Source organism: Nannospalax galili, unplaced genomic scaffold, assembly GCF_000622305.1.
Source record: "Nannospalax galili isolate Female #2095 unplaced genomic scaffold, S.galili_v1.0 scaffold824, whole genome shotgun sequence".
NCBI classification, from domain to species: domain Eukaryota; kingdom Metazoa; phylum Chordata; class Mammalia; order Rodentia; family Spalacidae; genus Nannospalax; species Nannospalax galili.
The window spans coordinates 1415662-1425815 of record NW_008351697.1 but is presented as its reverse complement, the minus strand read 5'-3'; positions in this window follow the sequence as shown (position 1 = coordinate 1425815).

Below are 10154 nucleotides of genomic sequence, written 5' to 3'. Positions count from 1 at the left end.
GGAGGGAGGGAGGAAAGGAAAGGAGGGAGGGAGGGAGGGAAGGAGAGAGGGAGGAAGGAAGAAAGGAAGGAAGGAAAGAAGAAGGAAAGAAGGAAAGAAGGAAGTTATAATAGCATTTCATTTTGTCAGCAGCTAACTATGAAGAATTCACTGTGTGGGGCACTCACCCTGTCAGGTTGTGGAGAGATAGCTAGCTCCCACTTCTCTGAGCTGCAGTTGGAGACTAGAGACAGATAATTAGGTAGCTGGGGTATTGCACAGAGAAGGAGCCTGGAGAAGGCGGAGGAGGCTGCAAGGCCAGGAGCTCCACACTGGGAAAAGACATCCAGAAAAACTGTTAGATCTAACACATGATCTAAAAGTGGTCGAGGAATTAGCTGAGGTCATGGTCAGCTCTGCCTGAGCCAGAAGGAGAGGAAGAATATACCAATCATGTCAGCAGCAGAGGCACAAAGAGGAGGTGACAGTGCACGCATGTGGGGCTGACAGTATGAAGCCAAGGATGAAGACAAGACTGAGGAAGAAATCCAAGCCCCAAACATCCTACCACATGAAGACGTGAATCTATGTCAGCAAGACACCAGCCTCATTTATGCAAATAAGCTAGAAACTTCTCTCCTGCGTTATGGGCAACAGAATTGGAGAAGACTCATTTTGGAGGCAGGGAGGATGTTTTAAGGGAAACTGCAGTATTTTGGTGAAAATTACATTCATAAACATGAAGATCTGGGGGTGATCACGACCTCCTTTTAATTTTCCAGAAGGGTTTTATAAGACATGTTGTAGGCGCTCTGACAGATGAAACAGAGCAGCTGAAATGCCGAATTCAAGGCCTGGTGCCTAATTACTGGCTTCTGTGTTGAAACTGAAAATGCCTCATCAAGAAAGAAAATAAAACTAAGGAACTTCAGTGTGTCAACTGTCAAAATCCAAATGGAAGATCCAAACAATCCATGCCCCTCCCCCAGCAGCCCCAGCTTCCCAAGTGCCTCCAACCTTGAAATCCAGGTACAGCCGGAATCAGGCTCAGTCAATGAGAAAGAGGGGGGCACTGAGCTGTGCTCACTAGCACTAAATAAACACATCCGATGAATGCATGAGTACGTATTTCTTTAAATGCCATTATCGGGTAGCATTAGGGAATGAGGAGGGTCTTGACTTCCTGAACCTTCCGAAGAGCCTAGGGAGTTGAGAAGGGAGAGCTGATGGAAAATAGGCTGGGAAGCAAATTGGTGTTTTCAGGAGCGCCCAGCTCTTAGTTTAGGACTCTTGTGTTTGATGACTCCGTTCAGTCTTTATCAAGGGCCCACCTTCCGTTCTACTCCCACTAACAGGGCAGCAGCTAGGCCGATAAGCCTGGGGCAGGTAAAAGTGAGGCTTCCTTCTGATGCACTGGCCACTCTAGGCCATTGCTGGTCCTGGTCCTAGACGCAGTGTTGTCATTTCATATAGAAATCTATGACTTCTGAATTCCTCCATCCTCTCTGTTCCAGCATTACTGGACGCTGTGACTGCTGACTTGATGCTTTCATTCCTTTCTGGCTCTGCAGAGTCTCTGTCTGGCCTCTGCTCCACAATCACTTTGTCCTTGTGAGAGAACTGTGGCTCCCATTACCTCCTATGACCTCATAACCCACCAGCAGGTAGAAGGTAGGTTTCTTTGAGATGCATCAGACCAAAGCTGCACAGGACACTGGCCACTGTATCCTTGGACTGCCCACCCCCCCTCATTGGTCTAGATATCTATGAGGACCTTGCCTTCTTTAAAATTCAGTCCTCCAGTGTAGAAATGCGACATCTTCCATGTCTCCTCAGTCAAGTCAGCCCCTGTTCCTGTCCTGTCAATTTCTGCCAGTTCTTCTGGGTCTGAGACTGAACTCGTGTCACGCATTCCTAGAACTTAACTGTGATCAAGCCCGGCTCTCGAGGTTTAAATGTGTAACATTTAGGAGACCATTTCTTTTTCTCCAGGAAGCCTTGCTCTCTGGACATATATTGCTATGGTTCACTCAAAAACCAACTCAGGAAGTCAGAAGATGAACACTGATTTTAAGCAATTCTAGGATGACAACCTTAATTTTCCTTGGAGAAACTCCTTTCTTTCATAGGGCATAGAAAAGGGTCCAGTGGACCCCCACCCAAAAAAAGGCACCACAAAGATTGTTGTATTTCATATACCACCCAGTGCCTGGGAAATTTCTATTGCAGCTATCAGGAGGGTGAAATGCTCCCTTCATCTGTGATGTCTAACAGCTTTCCTCCACTGGGTGCCATGGGATACGAAGCTGTGAAAACCCATGATGTCACCACATGTTCCTGTTTTATGCTCCCATTAAACAAATTACACTACATTGGACACAGATTTTCACAGTTTAAGCTGAAGCTGATGAAATAGTCAAAGAAATGCATTGTGTCATCTGTTAGTAAATGGACTTGCTTGCTCTGTCACGCCCCCCTCTTCTTCTGGCTCTTCTTGCCACTAGTCTGTTTTGAGTAAATAGTAGGTCACTAAGTACATTCAACACACTCACATATTTAGTCCCATTTTTAGTGAATTTCCCTTGTTTAGCTTCTCATTCCTGAGTAGCAAAGAAAACTGTTTAAAGTATGTTGGAAATTGAGGGGTTTTGCTATGAAGGTAAAATCCTCTCCCCGTCTGGTGCTCTGGAATGACCAGGTGATGGATGGAAAGATGGAAAAAATTAGGCAAGAGCCACCACATCTCACGTATCTATTTTCAACCTAAAGTTAAAAATCCTATCCCTGGTTTTACTACAGGTAGATTTCAGAAGAAATGTTTTGTGATTCACACAAGAAAGTCAAGTCAGCTTACCACCTTAGGGCAGGGTGATTGTGAATCAAATGGGCTGGTAATTTGAAATGAAATTTTAGATTCGTAAAAAATAACATAAAGAATTTAAATGATTCCTGGTGTCATATCATGTAATGATAATGTATCTCTATCAATGAACTAAAACACACAAAAGTTACTGTAATCACATACAAGGCATGTAGGATATTTGACACACTGTTCTTTACTTCCTAATTTTAATTACAGCCAGAATTTTAGCTTTCATAATACAATATGTGGCATAGGTGGGATGTTAATATGGTTTGGTGGTATGTTTTCTTGATGATCTATAAATTTTAATGAAACACGGAATGACTCTCAGACAAACTGAACTTAACTAGTTGTTTTAAACATAAGGCAAGACAAAATTAGCTCATATCTAGTATGATATTTGTTTTTATAACAGTGATCAAAATGTGATGTTTATCCTACAAATCTTGATTTTCATATGAAGCAGGGTATTTCACATTAAAGAGATGTAACCTAATTGTTAATAGCCTAGTACTTAAGACTATTATTCTGCATTGGTTTCATTATACGAATTTATTTTAGAATAGAACTGGCTTCATTACACAAATTCATTTTAGTATAGTACTATAAGTATGTTTGTTAATTAATAAAATAAATGTCTAGAGTGCATAAAGAGCCATGCTGAGTATTTGCAGACAAAATGATGAAAGCGTAGATTTCTTGCTGGAATATCTATTTGATAAGATGGAGCTATTACTAACTATAGTAAACATGTGTGTTTTATTTTAATCAAGTAGCACGTTGGAGAATGTAGAATTTTCTATTGGATCATTTGGTTGTGATATGTTCCAATAATATAAAGCATTTATTTCATTTATTCCTAGCTTACTAGTGTGTCTTCATATTAAACATGTCCCACGTTAAGATTTAAAATTTTAATTGAAAAACATTTATCTCTGAAATGATTTGCTGTGTATTTTGTAAATACTTGATTTTAATTGTTGGTAGAGTGTCTTCTAAGTTAACTATTTAATAAAGAAGAAAATGTGGTGCAGGGTGTGGTGGCACATGCTTATAATCCAAGCACCTGGGAGGCAGAGGCAGAGCAAGTTTGAGGTCAGCTTGGGCTACAGAGTGAGTTCTAGCCTAGCCAGGGATTTAGAGTGAAACCATGTCTCAAATTTTAAAAGAAAAGGAAAAGGAAATGTAGTAAACACCCTTGAATGCTCATGCAAAGCTGCAGGCCTGTAGTCGGAATATGCCTGCATGCGCCGTTCTTATACTAAGCTGGAGTGTACACAGCACACAGCTCTCTATGCACTGCTGATGTGCAAATACAAATTTAGCACTTTTTAAAAACAGAACTTCATTTACATGGCAGGATTTTGTGTGTACCCGATCAGTTGTGGTCACATCCCATCTTATAATCTAATCCAAACAGAGTCACTTTGTAAAGTATAGAAATTGGTCATCCATTGTTTGGAATTCATAATGTTTGAATAACACGAACACGATGGGAAAGCAAACCACCCTTCACGCCCGGTTTGTATCATTTGCCCACAGCTGCACTGTAATAGAAAGGAAGTGTGTGGCCCAAACTGAAACACACACCGTGGAGCCAGGCTTACCTCAAAGTAGTTTCCATTCTGAGCCTTGGCTCCTGTGCCCAAGCCTACTTTGTTACTTCTTTTCTCTGTGTTAGCTTTCTTATCTTTAAAATGGATGTAATAGCAGATCCTTTGTGACAGTACTGCTAAAATCAATTTAGTACAAGCACCGAGGACTCAGTACAAGCACCGAGCACTCAGTACAAGCACCGAGCACCCAGTACAAGCACCGAGCACTCAGTACAAGCAGCTAGCACTGTGCCCAACACGGCAGGAACTATTTTGATGTTTTGTTCAACCAAGGGGCTGTTCCTTAGTAAACAAGTGATGGAGGATATAGAGGATGTTACAAAAATATTTAGGAAAAACAAATTTTTATATCATATGTCATGAAAAATATAACAGCATCAAATCAAAGATTTTAGCAAAGAAGATTAAGGATGAGTGAAAAACTGAGCTAATTCAATAAAATCATTAATGCGAGTAGTAGTCACATTTTTTCAGTTCTTATATTTGAAACAATCTCTACATGGGGTACTACATGGGGTACATTGGACTATCAAATCTTGTTCATATTTACATATAGAGTCCTCTTTCTATTCATGAAATAGTATTTTTAAAAGGAAGTATTTATAAAGGGAAAGAAGTTTTAATTAAATATACTTAATAAAACAGTAATGGAAAAATCTGTTTGTTAAAAGACAGGCACATCACCTCTCTGAAAGGAAATTCATTGTGATTTCAACAATCTGACTCAAAATCTGAGTCTCATCATCTCTTTCTAATACATAGTGATGATAGGTCAGTAGGCAGCTTTGTATTTACATGAGATACGCCTACAAAACCAAAGACTAGAAAATCTTATGCAAACATGAGCTTTCCCTAAATAATTGGCAAATGCATGCTAAAAACCATTACCATATACTATTGTACATCACCGGTAGATGGCATTTACAAATTAATAAACCTTGGGTCACCAATTATATTATTTTTAATAACTCAAACAGCAAGGTTTACAGATATAAATGGTTATTGAAAATCCTGAAATGTCTACACTTAAAAATATTTGAATGCTGAGTTGGCAAATAAGTCAGGATGTGTGAGATAGGACCTTTAATGTGGAAGTCAGCATGGAAGATGGAATTCGGAGTCCTCTGTTGACCTTCACTATCTTCTCTCACATGTAGTTCAAGAAGCTGCTGTTTCTGTAAACCTGTGGTCGTCAATGGCAACAGATGAGTACCAGTGTTTTGGAAAATGCGATATACCCTGGGGGAGGGGACCTGGCTTTTTGTACATTCCCAGGAAACGTCACCTTTCTCACTTTGCAAATAGAAAATCACTCACTTCTATTAAGATGTCTTCTGTTTAGGGTAAATTTTTTGAAAAAGAAAATGATCTTATATTTAAAGTTCATGTATAAGAAATTTCTACTGGTAAGTTAATAGAATGCTTTCTGAAAAACATGCTTTCTTTATAGGAAGGAAGATGGCTTAAGAAGAGATGATTTTGAGACAGGGATTTTTTTTTTTAATTCCTAAACTACCTGAACTGGCTGTCTAAGCTGGCATGAATTTGTTAAGTCCTTGTCTGATAGTTTGCCTCAGCTCTGCTATGTACCTGTGAAATATGTTTCATGGTGGACTTATATTCAAAGGCTCCTCATGCTTAACGTTGATGTTTTTAAAAGTTTGCATTGAGTTAGATTACATCCAGCAGTAAAACTGTTCCCTCAGCACATCGTATCTCTACTGAACCAGGGCTCACTTTGGAATTATGCTGGATAAATTTGTGAGAGTAACCTTGAGTGTATGCACACATGCATATAAACTTATGAACACAATCACTCTAGAGAAAGGCATGACCAACAGTCTTTTACAAACGAAAGCAAATATTACCGTAAAGCCTAATGTATAGAGCCAAAAGTCTAAAGGCTTACATCAAAGACTCTAGTTCTAAACCGTGATCTGACACTCCCCACCGAGCTGGTGTGACTTGTCATCTGAAGCACTGAATTTCCCTGATCTCCATTTTCGCTTTCTCTATTTGAAAAATTGTGGGTGTATGATAGATATACATATTCTCTATGTGACAAATGGGGACACATGATCTGTAAATATCGGAATGGTTTATTTTGCAAACCACAGAACTATTTTATTTCAAACTTTTTATGCTTCATGCTCATACTGAAATCTGCACAATGATTCAATGCAATTTTAATAGATTTTATTTAATTTTGTGCCATAGATCATATAAATTCCTGTAATTTGAATTTGAATGTTTCCAATTAATTATTGAAAATGCTTGAAACTTTGAATTTCTTCCAGAACTCTCAATTGATGGTACTTAGCAATAATAATTCCTTCAAATAATTTTATACTAGTTTTCTCCATTATGTTATAAAACTGTCAATATATTATCAATATATAACATTAAAAACATAAAATATTGATACTTTGATTTGTAATGCTTTCTAACCTAAGGAAATTTTCATTTTTTATGAATTCTGTTTCCAGTAAATTTCAACTTTTTTTAAGTAGCACCTTTTGTTTATCTGAAACACTTTTCTTGTCTTTGTTTCTATTTCGCCTGCATCTTCACTCATAAAACCTTGGCTCTGAAAAGCAAATTGCATTTTCCATTATACATTCCTAAAACTGATTTCAGCATTACATTCAAAATATTAATTTTTACTCTAATTCTTCCCAGGCATATTCAGAAATGCCAATCTTTTTAATTGCTTGAAATAATAAGCAAGTGGATTTACATAGCACTCCAAGGATAAATTGTTCAAAGAGAAACATTGAAAGTTTATTGATTGAAATTGTGAAATAATTCCATCTAAATATTTTAACAATAAACCTGACAAATGTAAAAAACTAACTACTTCGAAATCATGCTGGGTGTGGTGGTACCTAGCTGTATTCCCAGCACTGGGGAGACAGAAGCAGGAGAATCAGGAGTATAAAGTCAGCCTCAACCACATAGGGAGTTCAAGGCCAGCCCAAACTGCATGAGACCCCTTCCTAAAGAAATACTTATATTTAAAATATATTTCAAATTGATGAGTTCTTCTGTGTTAATTTGAAGCATTATGTTCTCATTTGTTCTTTGAAGTCATGTTTTTCTGTATGAAGCTTTTGGATGGTATGAGAAAATATGGAGAGAAACAGTTAATCTTGTAACAAATTTCAATCACGTTTCAAACATCCTTGTAAAAATATGCAATGCCACCTCTGGTGTCGCTGACATATCCTACTCATTTCTCTATATCAAATTCATTATTTTCACCACATCTGAACACCACAATCTAGCATCTACATTGACACTTCTTACCTAATATGCGCTGCAGTTGGAATGCCTTACTGCTTATAAATATTGTATGTTTCTTCCTTTGTCTGTGTGGTTCCTTAGCATCTCGGTGTATTGTTTGTGCTCATTTCAAATAATAACATGATTGGGTAATCGAAGGACGGTAGAGCACGAGCTCTAGGCGTCATGTGGTCTGCAGATGCTCTGTCTGCGCTCTGAGGACTGGGTTTGAGGCTGTGGAAATCCCATCACACTCTGACACAGCTGTAGTGTCTGGGTGTCTTTGTTTTCCATTGCCCCTATACACTTCTGACAGGGGTCAGCAGTGAGTATCAACTCCATACCTCATGTTACAGAGAGAGATCCTGAGCTCAGAAGAGTCTATGACCAATCTCAAGGCAGAAGGGGTCTGACTGAGTTGGAGCTGAGCAGTGTTGGAGCTGGGCAGTGATTTGTAGGCTATGAGGGAAAAGGCAAACAGTGTTTCCTTTTATTTTTATTTTTAATTTATTTTAAATTTATTTTTAATGTGTATGAGTGTATTGCCTGCCTGTGTGTAATGCACCCATGGTATCATGCAATGCCTGCAGAGGTCAGAAGAAGGTATCAGATCCCCTGGAACTGGAGTTACAGGTGGTGCTGGGAATCAAACCTGGGTCCTCTGCAAGAGTAGTTACTGCTCTTAACTGCTGAGCCATCTCTCCAGCCCTTAGTGTTTCCTTTTATAATCAAACCATGCTCACGGTTGCTAGATACTAAAGACATGAAAGATTTTTCTCCCATAACCCAAATTTCCAGTTCATTGTAGATACCAACAGTCTGTCCTATAATCCTATTCCATTCTAACAGTATCTCCCTGGAGTGATCCAGACTTCAAAAGCCAAACTTCATTCCCACAAGACTGCTCTTACTTTGGGTGCTAATTGCAAGTAGTGGGGTTCCCGGGCTACCCAGAAGTTTTGTACAACTTGCTTACAAATCATCAGATCCCAAGGCCTCTCCTCAGGTGCAATGCTTTGCTAGAAATCTCACAGAACACAGGGGAGCATTTATGTTCACCAGTTTGTCATATAACAAAGCATCAGATGAAGGTCCTGGTGAGCAGGTACATTGGGTGAGGCTCAGAAAGATACCCAGCTCAGGAGGGACTGTCCCCACCTAACTGGGTTATACTACCCTCCCAACATGTGAAAGTGTTCACCAACTGGAAGCTCCCAGAACCATGTCTTTCCGGAATTTTTGTGGCGCCTTGGTTAGGTGGACATAATCGGATATTAACTCAATCTCTAGCTCCTCCCTTACTCCCAAGATGATGAGAAACAAGGTTAGAAGTTCTAAGTTAAAAGTTCTAAATTTCCAATCAGGTTTTGTCTTTCCACTGACCATCTCCCACCCAGGAGCCCAACAAAAGTCACATCACCTCCCCCCAATGCTCTATCACTCCCAAATTCCAAATTTTGGAGTTCCTTGAGAAAAAAGGTGAGTTGAAGACCACATATCAGAAGATTTCAGTTATTATATTAGCACCTCAGTTTCTTAGGAAACAATCAGTGTTTAGGGGATACTGGAAAAGGGAACCGATATATCTATTTTTCATCGTCTCATAAGGTTGACCTCAGAATGGTGGTATGGTAAAGCTTCCAATAGAAAATAAATGGGTTTCTGTTGACAAACATCTGGAAAATGTGAGTTCTTTGCATTTGTTCCACATAAGTTGAAATGCGAATTTAGTCTCTTAAGTTAGTATTGCAATATGGATTACACACAATGATAACTATAATTTATTGTCCATATCTCTTAAGATAAATTCTTCTAGAAACTTGGGGTGAATTTCTCATATTTGTGAAGATTAATATTTCTTAGCACATGATATTTCTAGACTTTTTTTCTCAATGAAAAGAAATAATGAACATTTGAATTCCTACTTTACTGATTATGATCTTTCACCTGTTCCTTAGTAAGTACTGTACGATCTTCTTATTCTTTTGTGTCAAGGTGCAAAGTGAGGTGCTGGAGAGATGGCTCAGCACTTAAGAGCACTGACTGTTTTACAGAGGTACAAGCGCCAGCATGGCAGCTGACAAGTTCCAGGGGATCTGATGACTTCTTTCGGCCTCTGTGGGCACTGCATACACGTGATGTACTTGCATACATACACGCAAAACACTCATACACATAAAAAATAAAATAAATCAAAAAAAGATACAAACTGAACATGAAAGAATGAAGATCACTAAATAATAAAGAATTTATCAGTACTGGAGTTTTCCATTTCATCAATGGCTCTTATCACTCACTGCTTGGTACAAACTCAGTGGAGTGGTTTGAAATTTAAAAAGATCATGATGTTCTCTGTAAGACACATACCTTTTTTTAATTGTTTCCAAGTATGGTTTGGGCCCAGGTAGATATCT